The sequence below is a fragment of the Peromyscus eremicus genome, chromosome 6, assembly GCF_949786415.1.
Source record: "Peromyscus eremicus chromosome 6, PerEre_H2_v1, whole genome shotgun sequence".
Lineage (NCBI taxonomy): Eukaryota > Metazoa > Chordata > Mammalia > Rodentia > Cricetidae > Peromyscus > Peromyscus eremicus.
The window spans coordinates 94750065-94765373 of NC_081421.1; the positions used below are offsets into that span (position 1 = coordinate 94750065).

Genomic DNA, 15309 nt, shown 5'->3' on the forward strand with positions numbered 1-15309 from the left:
CCATGGCCTCTGCTACAGTTCCTGACTCCAGATTCATGCCTTGAGTTCCTACCCTTCCTTCCAGTGATGCAGTTTGATGTGAGAGTTATAAGATGAAACAAACTCTTTCCTCCCCAAGAGACTTTTGGTCCTCATGAATTATCCCAGCAATAAAAACTCTAAGACTGGCCGGGTGGTGATGGCGGCAGCGTACGCCTTTAATCCCAGCACTCGGGAGGCAGAGGCAGGCGGATCTCTGTGAGTTCAAGGCCAGCCTGGGCTACCAAGTGAGTTCCAGGAAAGGCACAAAGCTACACAGAGAAACCCTGTCTCGAAAAAACAAAAAACAAACAACAACAACAACAACAAAAAAACTCTAAGACACAATATTGCCCCTGTCTATCATTAAAAAAATCAAATGAAACCAAACATTGGTGGGGGTGTGGTGAAAGGGGAACACTTACCCACTGTTTGTGGGAGTGTAGATTGGCGAAGCCACTGCAGAAATCTGTACAGAGGTTTCTCAAAAAGCCAGAAATACAACTACTGTAGCCACTACTAGAAATATATCCAAAGGACTCTATTTCCTACCACAGAGACATTCAATCATCCATGGTTGTTGATGCTCTATTCAGAATAGGTAGGAAATGGAATCAGCCTAGATGTCTATCAGTTGATAAATGGGTAACAAAAATGTGGTACACATACCCGATGGAATTTTGTTCAACTGTAAAGAAATAAATGAAATTTAATTTGTGGGAAAATTGATGGAACTGGAAAATATTTTACTAAGTGATCTAATCTGGGCTCAGAAAGATATATGCCACATGTTCTCTCTCATATGTTATGCCTAGCTTTGAAATTTTTTATTTGTGTGTTTAATTTGGAGTGACTGCAAAGGTCACAGAGTCAGAAAGGGTCCTTGAGAGGAGGGAGAAAAGAGGCCTTGATGGATGTAGGAGATAGTAGAATATATGTGATATTAATGGAGAGGGGGAAATGCTTGGGGTTAGAGGTTTAATCAGGAATGGGGGCATGTGGACTGAAGAGAGGGGGTGGAAGTGGATTAACCAGAGAAAACATACATAAACATCTTTATCAAGGTCTACTACTTTATAAGCCAATATAAAAATATATAATTGTTTTTCAAAGATGCTTGAGCAGAAGCACCCTGCATGGGTGGATAATGCTCCTGTCAGAAGACAGGGTCACTAATCAGAAATCTCAATGCCAGGCGTAAGATACTTCCCTCTGAATTACTGATCAAGGAGGTCCAGAGTCCTCCAAACAATGCTGCTAAGACATCAATGATCTTACCCTGTGCTGAACCCCGCATGCTACAATACTGATGTGCCAGTCAAAGTATGCCCAGGGGTTCAACACTGGCACAACTGTTATGGGGGTAACCAACTGTTTTCTGATTGGATTTGGGTGCTGCTCCCCAGGAGGGATTCACGCCTGATACAGTAAACCTGGTGAATAATTCAAGGTTGGGGAGTTCATAGGGTCTAGGGAGGAACCTATTACTGCTGTTTTGCTAAATGTTCATGTTGTCAAATTGCCTTCTAAATATTAAGTTTATACATATAGGTAAGTGTTGCTTTCAACCTTCGTCCAAGAAACTTCTTTTTGTAGTAGGCAAAGGCTCATCACTCGTCAAAGTGCTGATAATAAGGGACTGTTGGGTGTTCAACCCTAACATCTGTATCAACCTCTTCTCAACCCAGGGAATATCATAGAAGTGGGGTCAGACAGATGTAAGAGCCACAGGACAGAGGGGAGAGCTGTGAAATTCAGTCTTCCAGACATGACATGGCCATTGCGCTCACAAACAAAGATTGTGATTAACTCACTTTGCATGTTTCTCTGGTCCAAGTGGGACATTTTGCTTAATATCTTCCTGTGATGATTTGAATGAGAAAGGCCCCCATATACTCACATTTGAATGCTTGTTTCACAGTTCATACAACTGTTTGGGAAGGATTAGAAAGTGTGGCCTTGTTGGAGGAGATGTGTCACAGGGTAGGGGGTGGGTGGGCTTCGAAGTTCCAAAAGTTTGGAGGTTCCCAGTCAGTTCTCTTGCTCTCTGCCTCGTGTTTGTGGATCAGACGTAAGTTCTCAGCTACTGCTCCAGTGCCATGCCTGTCTGTCACCATGCTCCCTGCTATGATGGTCATGGACTCTAACCCTCTGGAACCACGAGCCCCCAAATTAAATGCTTTCTTTTATAAGTTGCTTGGCCGTGGTGTTTCATCACAGTCATAGAAAAGTAACTAAGACCCTTTCCTAAGACCCTTTCTTAAGAACATTTGCAGCTGGGCGCGGTAGTGCATGCTTTTGATCCCAGCACTTTGGAGGCAGAGCCAGGGGGAGCTCTAAGTTCGAGGCCAGCCCGGTCTACAGAGTGAGTTCCAGGACAGCCAGGGCTACACAGAGAAACCCTGGATTTAAAAACAAACCAAAAACAAACAAAGAAAAAGAAAATTTGCAAAATAATTTCATTTTAGAGAAAAAGGAATTCTAGAGCGCAGGTAGGGATTTTCAAATGAATGACCAATTTTCTGAAGTAGAGAAAGGACTAAGGAGGAAAGGAGGGTTAAGCAGATTACACAATGGCAGTCTTGATCCTGTGATTTCCAAACACAATAAGACATTTGGACATTGCTGATAAAGGATTCCACTGCGTAGTGCAGGCTGGCCTTGAACCTGTGTTCCTCCTGCTTCTCCTCCCAAGCATTATAGCATACATGGGATTATAGGTGTGTGCACTGCTCAGGGCTGGAAGCAGCTTTATCCAAAATGGGAAGTATTCACTTCACTTCTTGAAGTCTGAATCCACTAAGTTGTCTGTCTTAGTCTTATTAATGTCTTATGAGGTATTAGAATGCCAGTATACTTACTGAACTTTTAAAGGGTCATTCATTTCTACTTTGTGTGTATGAGTCTTTCGCCTGCCTGTATGTATGCACACCATGGGCATGTCTAGTGCCTGGAGGTCAGAAGCAGGTACCGGATCTCCTGGAACTGGAGTTACAGAGGGTTGTGAGTCACCCTGGGGGTGCTGGGAATTGAACCTGGATCTTCTGTGAGAGCAGCCAGTACTCTTAATTGCTGAGCCAATACTCCTGCTCTCCTTACCTAGCTTTTAAAATTGGAGAACACTTATTTAATTTTGTGTTCGGCATTAGCTGTTATTACATAGATTTCTTAATGAACACACAAAACATAGTGTCTGATATTACATGCCAACATCACAGCAAAAACCATATCCGAGTAAATCACTAACAGCTACACTTGCCTGCAAGGTTACACATCTGGCAAGCTCTATAGTAAGTGGGATGTAAAATGTAGAGATCAATCCACATTTCTTTTTCCTGAGAAACACACAGAGGGAGAGGTAAGACCTAGATGATGTGGAAGGTTGTGCCCTCCTGCGTCCTTAAAGAGGAAGAGCTTAAAAAGTGTTGCCTGCACTCAAAGAGCATGGCAGTCATTCTGGGCTGATGGCCCCCAAGTCACCAAAAACTGCCTCCCTTCTGCTCCTCTGAGTTCCCAGGCCTCTTATGATGAAGTAAAAACCTGTCACTTTTCTCAAAGATTATTTCTTTGGCTTGTCTTCAAGTTTGTATCGGTTTTGGTATGATTAAATATTTATTGAGAACCATTTTGCACTTTCAATATTAATTTTTTTAAACATATGGGTGAATTTACAAAAACATCATGAATCATCTACAATCATCTTCTGGTCCAACTTGAATAGGTAATTTTAGCCTAAGATGACAACTTCTAAAGGTAACGAAATGTCTAAGTCCTTATAAGTGCAGAGGGAGAAAGCAGAGAGAAGAAAACAGAAATCCCCACATACACATGTCTGAAATATTTATGAACCTATCCATTTAAAAAAAAATGCTGGAGAAGGAATGGAAAAGAAGGTTTTAACAAATAGTCACAATGTCCCTCTCAAATCTGGTCTCATTTGTGTCGTGGGAGTCATTTTATCTGGGCATGGTGGCTCACTATGTTTAATCCCAGCACTTAAATAGGCCAAGACTAGGAAAGAAAGAAATCATTGTATACCCGAGAGATGGAATATTATTAGTCTGTCATATTTTATTTCATTAACTAATTAATTTATTTATTGGAAGAGCATGGAGGGTCTTACTTTTATATAGTCTAGGCTGGCCTTGAACTCAAAAAAACCTGAAAAAAAAAAAAGGAAATATAGCTAATTAGCATTCAAAATGCTTCAGAATTCTCCAGTTTAGACCAATAAGAATGTTTTGATCACTGCCAAAGAGATTAGTAAGAACATTTTTGACTGGAGTTAGCAGATCTAGGCCCCCAAACCAAGGGCAGACAATCCCTTCTCCAAAAGATACAAAGAAAAAAAAAATCCTGAAGAACTCAGGACTGTCCTTCTAAGTGATAAAACTATATTCTATGTTTGAAAATATTTATGCTCATCCTTGACGAGCAGTAAAGGATCTGATAAAATCACATCTCGAGGCTTCTCCTATCCTTCAATAAAATAAGGACAATACTGGAAAGTCAGTTGCTGAGCCACGAACTTCGGAATGGCCGCCTGGGAAGCTCTGGGCGTGGGGAAGAGTCTGCTGCCACCTGGTGGACATTGGACATCACGTTTGCTGTAGAGCCTCCCCGCAGCTCCAGAGAGGGGTGGGGGTGGGATGCGGTGGGGTGGGGGCATAGCCCCGCTCTGACTGGTCAGGTTGTCCTGGAGGAGGGGAGCTCACAAACCCTTAGTCGTTTTAACGAATAAAGTTGACCGATGTTAGAAATGAGTTTTATAAAATGCAGGGCACAAGCAATTAGTTGTCAAAATCACCAGTCGGTGTGTTAGAGGACAAATTCCTGGCTCCCACCCAGATCTAGTAAATAAGTACCTAAGGTGGGGCCGCACCAATCTTTATTCCTCTGGGAGTGGAAGTTGGAAAACCATGCGTTAAAACATCAGAAATAGAGTCAGGCATGGTGGTTCATCCTGTCATCTCACACTTAAAATGCAGACTCCACAGTAGTCCTTGGAGTTCCCAGCATGCTGGGCCACAGAATGAGACCCCAGGTAAATAAAAACACCGAAAGGATAACACTTTACTCAAACAAATGTGCTATGTACAAAGGAATTAATCTCACTGAGTTGATGAATTACCAAATTAAAATTAAAATCAAGTGTTTGGAGTGATACATTGTTTCAGTATCACCCACGGAATTGCGCTACTTTCAGTGCGTAGTTCCCGGCTGGGTTTTGTTTGAGACGGGGTCTCAGGAAGCCCAGGCTAGCCTCCAAACTCCTCTGCAGCTGAGGGTGACCTTGAATTCTATTACTACCTCCACCTACCACATGCTGGATTACCAGTTTGCACCATTCAGCAGGCATTTCCTAACTCAGATTCCAGCATCCACGGAGCTCATAACAGGCTACCGTGAAGAATTACAGTTAGCCATATCGGACAAACATTAACAAGCAGGCCAGGTGGCCAGGTCACCATCCGCTGGTGCTGAGAGTGAATTTTAAAAAGAAGAAGAAGAAGAAAGAAAACCAGAAACCTGATTCTGAAGGACTAGTCACTTCAGCGGCCACCTGCTTTATCCCGGTCCGGCTTGTTCTGCAGTGACTCTTAGGCTGGAGCGGATGACTGTTGAGGGCATTTACACATTTGAAAGACACTAGAAGAAAAATCACTAAAGGGAAGCCGACTCAAGACCCATTTGGGGCTTTTTGGCTTCAGTTGCTGCTTTTAGGGCCCAGTTGTGCTTTGTTTTTAACTGTAACTAGATGTCACAGGAGGAAAACTAAGCAACGTCAGTTTAATTATATCTGCAACAAAAAATACTCTGGATCCAAATAAAAATTCCAAAATTGAAGCTTGTTTTGATTTGTCATTCTTTTAAAGATCAAGTCTTCAGACCTCCGACTTGTGCGTCTGACTCAGAAACATTCTAGAAGTTCCAGGAAATCCACAAAAATTCCCTGGGCTGTTAGGTCCCTCCCTGCATCACTTCTGAACCTGGCTCCCAGCCTTCCCGGGAGCTGGGTGCTTGCTCTGTGGAGGCCTAGGTTTCACTGTGGCTTTGGAAAGGAACCTCTCAGGCAGGAGAGAGCTAGAACTGCAAAACAGGGAGGTTGACCCTTTGCTCTCAGAGGCCTAAGACAGTGGGCTGCAGTAAACCCTCAGTGGGGGCCGCTGTCAGAGCACTGGAGGTGTGGGGTAGATTTGGGAAAGGAGGGGCAGAATGCTCCCCTTCCTATATGGTGGGCATCAGGGATCCTACCGAACCTTATTCAGAATATCACCTATTCTACTTTGAGAATATATTTGACTTACAAATATCTCTCCCCAAAGAGTACTCTTCATATTACTAAGTATACCGCATCTGCTCTATTGATAACATTCTTTTGAATTGAATATTATCTCAAAATATTACAAAATACTGTCTCAAAAATTCATCATGATCTCATCCATGTACTCACTGAAACTATGCCAGCACACCTGAGGACTACAAAGCTGAAAAATGAAAAGCATGCTGAGCAGAGAGTGGGCATACAGGCAGGGAGTGTTGGGGGGGGGGGCGGACACGGGTAGCTGAAGCATTGGATGAGGTCAGAGCACTGTGAGTTTCATGGTTATCCTGGACTACAAAGTAAGAACCAATATAAAATAAACAACAACATACACCAATGAAGACCTCTCAAATACTTTGAGGATTAGATTTCTGAGGTTAATATGAGATTTATATAGATACTAAATAAGGTCTCTAGCCCAGGTTAGACTCAAACTCCCTATGTAGTTTGAACTCCTGCTCTTCCAGCCTCAACCTCCCAAGGGCAGGCACTTCAAGCATGCTCTACCACACCCAGTTTTATACAGTGCTGGAGATTGACCCCAGGGCCCTGTGCATGTAGGCAAGCATTCGACTAACTGAACTACACACATTCCCATCATTCTTCTGCTTTCTCTCCTCTGGCTGTGGTAGTTCCCTTAAAAATGAGATTCATACTAACAAAGAACACACAAAGCTGGCCAGGTAACATTTCCCTGTAAAGTTCTTGAAACAACAGCTCTTGTTGATGGCAGGAGTGTTGTTAGTAGAAGGAACAATTCTAACATTCACTAAGTGCTTTCCACACGCCGGGGGTTGTTCTATACATACACTGCACACTCATTAGTGTAATTTTCATTTCACAGTGGAGATACTGAGGTGTGGAGAGGCAGAATCACTTGTGTAAAGCCTTGAAACTCACAAGAAACTGGGCTGGATTAAGATGAAGGCACTTTGGCTCCAAGGACACACTATTTCTTTGTTTTAAGAGTTACTTATTTTTATGTATATATCTGTCTGCACCTGTGTCTGTATACTATGTGTGTGCAGTACCATCAGAGGCCAGAAGAGGGCATTGTATCCCCCCGGAACTGGAGTTAGAGTTGTTAGCTATTCCATACAGGTGCTGTGATTCAGACTCTGGTCTCCTGGAAAAGCAACCAGTGCTCTCAACCTCTAAGCCATCTCTCAAGCCCTAAAGGACACACTCTAATCCACTATAAAATGGGCCTCTGGTGTGGGAATAGTGGCCTACACTTGTCATCTTGGCACTCAAGAGGCAGAGGCACGAGGATCACTGCAAGATTTCAGGCTAGCCTGGGCTCTGTAGTGAAAGTCTCTCCAAGCCAGTCAGGGATACACAGTGAGATTCTATCTCAAAAATAAAAAGAAAGGTGGGGGGAGTGCCTCTGTTTGCTCAGAGTGTACATGCATTATCTCATGTAATCTGGCGTGGAATCCACTTAAGACATCAGTTCTCAACCAGGTCATGACCCCTTTGGGGGTTGCATATCAGATATCCTGCATTATGATTCATAACGGTAGAAAAATTATAAAGTAGCAACAAAATAATTTTACGATTCGGGTCATCACAACATGAGGAACTGTATTAAAGGGTCGCAGCATTAGGAAGGTTGAGAACCACTGACTTAAGATGTGATTATCTTTTTATCATCCCAAATCAAATCAGGTCCTGATCCCCTCCCCAGCCCTAAGGAACCCAAGACCTCATACTTTCTGGGCAAATACTGTACTATTGAGCTATACCTCACCCCCAAATCCCAGCTTCTTTTTAATTCTCAAATTTGGGGGAAATTTTGTTATTTAGTGTCATTCTCACTAAAATTTGAGGGTTTTCTTTCTTTGCTGTGTTCTCTTGGTCCTTTATTGTCCTGGTACCAATGAGTAACCTGGTGACATGTGAGACAAGAGTGGAGTTTGAAGGATTTGGTCTGGCATATTCCCCTGAAATATAAGCTGTTAACTATGGTTGTGGGGAAGTATTTGAGAGGAACTGTGCTGGCTAAGTTTATATGAACTTGACCCAGGCTAGAGTCATCTGAGACGAATGAGTCTCAATTAAAAAAAAAATGCTTACATAAGATTGAGCTGAGGCAAGCCTCTAGAGCACTTTTTAAATTAGTGATTGATAGGGGAGGGTCCCATTGGTGGAGCCATCCCTAGGCTGGTGGTCCTGGGTTCTATAAGAAAGCAGGCTGAGCAAGCCATGGGGAGCAAACCAGTAAGCAATACCCCTTCATGGCCTCTGCACCAGCTCCTGCCTCCAGGTTCCTGCCCTGCGTGGGTTCCTGTCCTGACTTCCTTCAATGATGGACTATGATGTGGAAATATAAGCCAAACAAACCCTTTCCTCCCCAACTTTCTTTTGGTCATAGTGTTTCAATGCAGCAATAGTAACCCTTACTAGGACAGGGAAAGTTGTGTGTGGTGGGGGATCTTCCAATGGGGTCTGCATTGCAGGAAGGGATTGATCCCTCCATGTACATCCAGGGTGGCTGTTGGCTCAACCAGAAGTGTTGGTCTCACGGATCCCAGCGGTAAGTACTTGTATTCTTTGACACACTGAAAACTGGTGAGTTATGGGTTTCAAAATAACCCAAGTCTGGTGACTACCTAGCAGGAAATTTCTTTGAACTCCATGTCGTCTGGCTGGCATAAAGCCAGAGGATGCTTCCCCGTGTTTAGTCTGCATATCTACTTGTGCTCTCCTCCCCCACGTCACCAACCCCCTTCTAAGATTTTGTTATGTTTTATTTTGATTTTATTTTACTTTTTTCATCCCAGGGATTGAACCTAGGGCCTTTCACATGCTAGACAAGCGATCTACTGCTGAGCTACATCCCCAGCCCCCAATCTACTTTGTAAATCGCATCCCGTGCCTAGCCAGTGAATGTAACCTAGTCACACAAACTCACTGTCAGAGCTGCCTTTTTTATTTTAATTTATAAAATAGATATTTCTCAGAGACTTATTTCCATTTTCAACAAGCTGTCATAGTTTACCAATTTATGGACTGTCTTATGATGACAGCAGTGTCCTTCCTAAGGTTACTCATTGTATCCAAAGTCACGTATACAGCACAGGGAACTGGATGGTGAATTTGCTTGCCCAATAGACACCTAGCAGGTCTTATGGACTGAGAGCCCAGAGTGGAAACCATATGGTCTTGTATAGGGAGTAGAGTCTTGGCCAGCAGGTGTATAGCTAAGCCTCATCCACTACCCAAAGCTCAGAACTACCACAAAAGCACCAGTAACTCTTCTGACCCCAGAAAGAACTGAAACATCTTAGAGCTAGGTCGGTAGACCTAAATGGTAGAGACAGGGGAAGCTTTTCATTTTTATTTCTCTTGATTCCCCTCCTTTCCAACTGTTAGACATGTTGTTAACCACCCTGAGTTTCAGGTGCTTCATAAAGTAGGAAAACACCTTGATTCTTGGGGTAATTCCAAGGAGCAAAGGGAGTGTGGCTTAAGAAGGCATGGTGCACACTGAGTTCTCCAGGGCATGCTAGCTCACAGTGTACAGCCTAGGGCAAGGTCTCTAGCCTTTGTATCTTAGAATCTCATCTATAGTCCATGAAATGGACACAAAAGATGTTACCTCCCTTACCTGAACCACTGGTCAAAAGGATAGTGTATGAAGCATACTCAGCTGATTCGTGGCTACAGGCTTTAAAAGGACAGTATTATCATATAAAACTACAGTTTATATAAATATTTCACAGACTGCCTGAGGTATAGCAGATGATTAATATGTTAACTCCCGCCTACCTTCTGCCTTTGACCTAGTCCTCAGAAGGTGTGAAACCATGTGAACGGCTGCCCCAGCTTCCATCCCTAACTGCCATCCTGATATGAACTGGAAGTCTCCATTCAGGGTTGTCTGGTGTGTGAAAACACCATCATCAAATGTAACAGAATACAACACTGTACTCTTGGATGTCAACTTCCCAGAAGAACATGTTTCTGTTTATTCCTACAAGGCGCATTTCTTTTTCATGCAGGGCCAACTACAGTCCTTTGCCTTGACACTGGTTCTCATGAACATACCAGGAACATTTCTTATGGAGCAGAGGAGGCGGGAACTGAGGGATCAGATCTTTGCAGCGTGCTTTGAACATTTCTGAGTGTTCCCGTTAGGGGAGGGAGGTTGAAGGGCAGGTCTTGGAAGAGTTTGCTTAGGGACTCTGACTAACATTTTAGCAGGAAGGATGAGATAAACAGAGACCACCACAAGGATCTTTACACGTTAAAAAAAAAAAAAAGGGAAAAATAAAAGTAAAAACTGATGTGTGTGTCCATAATGAGAAAAGTCACTTGTAGGGTCCAGCAGAAGCCACCCTCTTCTTACTCTTGAGTCGTTCTGTTAGCTCCCAAACTTCTGATGAAGTCAATAATCTGATCAATGTCTGACAGGATGTGACTTTTTCCTCACAGTGATCTGGGGGGTTGAACCTGGGAACCACCATCTGCATACCTGAGCAACATCCCTAACCCCAGATTTGACAATGTTAAAATTAAAATTCTCCTCATTCAATTGCCTCTCAGTAGTTTTTTGATTTCTGGATACCAAGTGGTAGATTAGCATGCATGCATCATGTGGACACACTTTAAACATTTGGGAGACAGGCTTCACCTGATCCTGTCAGGGAAATGGTTGTGTCTCAGTGGTCCTGTGGGGGACGGAAGCTCACAGGGGGAGAAGTGGTGTCTGGTCATTCAGCACTTTGCTTGGTGTCTGGGCCCTGTGGGGAGTTACTGGTCTGCTTTGTGGCTGGAGGCCAACCCTGGTAGGAAGTCAAGAGAAGAATTTCAACTCGGCCTTTTCCCAGAATACTTGTTGACTCTGCCAGCAGCTTTGAAGTGTTCACAAAAGTCTTTGTGTCCCCACCAGAGTCCAGAGATATGGGACGTAAGACCAGAGGGGGTCAGTGTTTCTGGGAATATTGGTTGTTGGAATTTACATACTTTTCTCATTTTATATATATATATATATATATATATATATATATATATATAATATCTATTTATTATTTAATACATATATTAAAAAATAAACTCAACAACTCTTATTTCAGAAGAGTTGAAGTACTCTCCACATTTCCTTTGGAAAGCATGTCAAAGATTAAGCATTTCGGAAAACAGGCACTTCTTGATGACCTTGATTTCAAATACGCCTCCTGGCTGCCTGGTGGGGACTCACAGGAGAGCGCCGCTGACACTGAGGAACTCACTCTTAAGATGTGGGTGCTTGTGGGCTCTGTACTAAGTGACTGAGGTGGCACCCAGTAAGTATTGACCACCCCTAGTCTGGCGCTCTGAGTAGGCATTCCTGGAAGTGCCTCAGCGAGCTTTGTGCTTTCAGAGGTAACGAGGACCCTTAGTGTCCTCTATCCCGGTGACTGCCAACAGGAAGCCTCATGCATGAGTTCATCCCTTTAAAAGAGCATCATCTGTTTTTGATGTCCCAGATGTGACTACGGATGCTAGAATAGAGGCTGTGAGATAATCCACAGCTGTTCTACGCTGAGAGAGGGTGGCACTAAAACAGCCTTCTTAACCTGTGGGTCGCGACCTCTTTGGGAGTGGAAGGACCCTTTCACAGGGGTCACATATCAGATATCCTGCATATCAGATATTTACATTATGATTCATAATGGTAGAAAAATTATAGTGATTAAATAGCAACAAAATTATGTCAGCTTATGTTAAGTAACTACTTGTGACTTAGACATGTTTTCCTGTGCTTAAAAATCAGTTGCTTCTTGTGAACATTAAATGGGATGTTGATGGGTGCTATTGTCAACAATCATTGTAGATAGTGCCATTTTCCATGTTCTAGAGTGATCACCCAAATGTGCATTATAAAACATAGTTCTAAAAGACATGACAGCAGGTCGTCTACATACACACACTGTGTCTTAGCCTTTCTCAAAACAGAACACACTTATGATGGAAGTATTAACAATAGGCTAGTGAATGTTCTTGGGTTAAGGTGTCAATGTGCTTCCTCCATAAAGTGGGGAAGGCTGAGCTTGTATTTGCATTTACCTGCCTTCCTCCTAGAATCTTCCATGTTCTGTGCACAGCACCATGTTCCTCCTGGGAAGAGAGGCTTGAGGAGTTATAAAGGGGAAACGCTCAGCAGAAGAATTTAGCATAGCCTTTCCGCCCGTCAGCGGCTGTGATCACCTCAGAGAATAAAGCATCCCTCTGGGTACTCCACTTCAGGCACCCCATACAAGGCGTGCTCAGGGATCCATTATTGCTGTTGTTGACAATAAAAACCGACTTCACGAAGAGACAAGGAGCAAGCAAAACAAAACAAAACAAAATCAACAGAAAAAAAAAAAAAAAAGGAAAGCAAAAAGGAACTGCTTTTCCAGACTCCTCACCCAGCCAACCAGCTGACCCAACGAACCTCCACGTAAGCCAAGCCAGGGCTCAGATTTGAAAGCGGGTGCAGCAGTGGTTAGAACCCAGAGTTCTAGCCTCCTACCTGCCACAATGACATCCCTGCCATACCTACAAGGCAGGGGTAGGGGCATACTTGGCTCCGGGCAGGAGGGAGAAGAGGGGGAAGCCCATCTTTCTCAGGAGTTGGCTTGGTTTTCTCTTTCCCACACTGGTCTTTGGGGGAGTTTGATCTAATTTCCACCCATGGACCCTGTCTGTGGTCCTGGATGAGGCCTCTGCCGCCATCTGTAAAAACTGTAGGTACTGAGTCTGTAGGCTTGGCATGTCTCTTAGAGGTCTCCATCCAGATAAGAAGACAACGTAGCCATGTTAGCTGTGTCTCTGTTTATAAAGAGCAAAGAGTGGCTCTGCTGAGTCCACCAGTCAACAGGGAACAGAGCAAGGACACTTCTCCTTACCGCACACCACAAACCGCTGCATAACTGTGGATACTTCTGGGTCACTACCAACAAGGGTACTTTAGAACCAATGATTTCAAATTTACTACCTGTCAGCCATAAGGAAGAGCACCCAGAAGTTCTATATCTTTCCTCTAACTCATGCTATGTTAAGAATGCAAAGTTATGCCACACATGGTGGCATATATATATATATATATATATATATATATATATATATATATATATATATTGGTGGCATATACTTTTAATCCTAGCACTCGGAAGACAGAGGCTGGTGGGTCTCTAAGTTGAAGTCCAGCCTGGTCTATAGAGTGAGTTCCAAGATTGCTGGATCTACATAGAGGAACCCTGTCTCAGAAAAGCAAAAACAAAATGAAACAAAAAGCTAAGTTATTAAAATGACCTTTTCCAGCCAGGCGCTGGTGGCACATGCCTTTAATCCCAGCACTTGGGAGGCAGAGGCAGGTGGATCTCTGTGAGTTCCAGGCCAGCCTGGTCTAAAAAGCAAGTTCCAGGAAAGGCACACAGCTATACAGAGAAACCCTGTCTCGAAAAATCAAAAAAACAAAAAAATGATCTTTTCCCTGTTTCATATAAAGAAAGAATTTTTGGTTGTTCCATAATAAAAAAAAAAAATACACGGCATTCAACAAACTGCCTATGCAGGCAATGAGTAACACAAACATGCTGTTGTCTAAGGGGCTGGTTTGTCCTGTGTATTCTGCAAGACTCTCCCCAATTAATTTCCATAAAGGCAAATAGAGAGCAAATCACTCCCTGTAGTTGTATCATCACCCAATGCAATGGGAGGTTTTCTAGAGAGGAGTGGGACAATGAGTCCCACTGCTCTGTAGCTGACCCACTGCTGCCGATGTTTTACAGATGCTCCCAAAAGGAAATGGACGCTCTCCAAAGGGAAATTCAGATGCTATAAGAGAAACATCAGAGAAATGATTCAGAGCAAAGTCATACATGAAGCCTTTAAGGAATCCATCCGATGCACAGATAAGGAGGGTAAGGTAATATTTTAATAGGATAGTGGAATACAGCAGAATGGCAGAAGAAGACAGGAATACAGGTATCTTGAGATTGAAGTGTCACTGTGTGCTCTCGAACCAGGGAAGTCTTTCTATGAAATCTCTAGACACACCCATGCCCTGCACAAAGCAGAGGGTTTCCCTGGAGCTGTTACAACTGCCTTGCACTCCTCTCTGTGAACTCACACTGAGCATTTTCCACGGTTGGCTGCACTCAGACTTAAAATAGATATGAGGAAGGTCTTCCGGTTTGCCATCAGCGCCATTATTAACCTCATAGCCAGCTGGATGACAACATGGTGTGTAAGCAGTCCAGAGTTACAAGGTAACCTTGTTCAAACTACGCTGGTTCGTCAAAGGTAAGTAAGAAAATAAAGGCGCAAGAAGAGAATCGCAAGGGACAGTGGAGGAAGCGCGTGCCAAAGAGCAGATTGAACACGAGGAGGAAATCTGTGAGGTCACCCAGACAGCGGTTCTTGCTTTGTCTCCATGCCCCAGATCCGGTGCTCAGTAACCCTTCCAGTCCCAATTCTGTGGCTTCTCAGAGCAAAACGACAGCCACATGTGACCCTCTGTCCAACCTCCTTTTGATGTTGCATCATTCTACTGTGCTACCCTCTGCCTCAGCCGAGGAAAACAAACAAGCGCTTTCATGGGCAACGGGAGACACACTCAACAGTTCCTTAAGACCCTGGGGAGGGACCACGGAGATCCATTTCTAAGGATAACCGAGATTTCTCTCCCTGTCCTAACTACTTCAAATACATCTTCTGAAACGAGTCAGTGTGTGTGAGAACACCTAGTAAAGGGCCCAATACAGAGTTAGTGCTCTGTAGCTAAGATCCCCCTTACAACCTGTTGCTAAGTTACATAAATCCCTACAAGTCTCCCAGTCCCTTCTCTGCGGCAACAAGCAGGCGTCTGAGATGACTGGGCAGAGCTGATTCCTGTCCTCGAGAGATTTTTTATTTCCTTAATACCAGAAATAGAACTGAAGAGTGACTTGAAGGGAATCTCCGTCATCATATTATATTTTCACCACTTTTGAGTC

The 15309-nt window shown here is 43.5% G+C and overlaps 1 protein-coding gene across 2 annotated transcripts in view; it reads right to left on the reverse strand.

Moving 5' to 3' along the window:
• Positions 1-15309, reverse strand: part of Synpo2 (synaptopodin 2) — a 167801-nt gene that overhangs the window by 20239 nt on the left and 132253 nt on the right. The window lies entirely within an intron of this gene.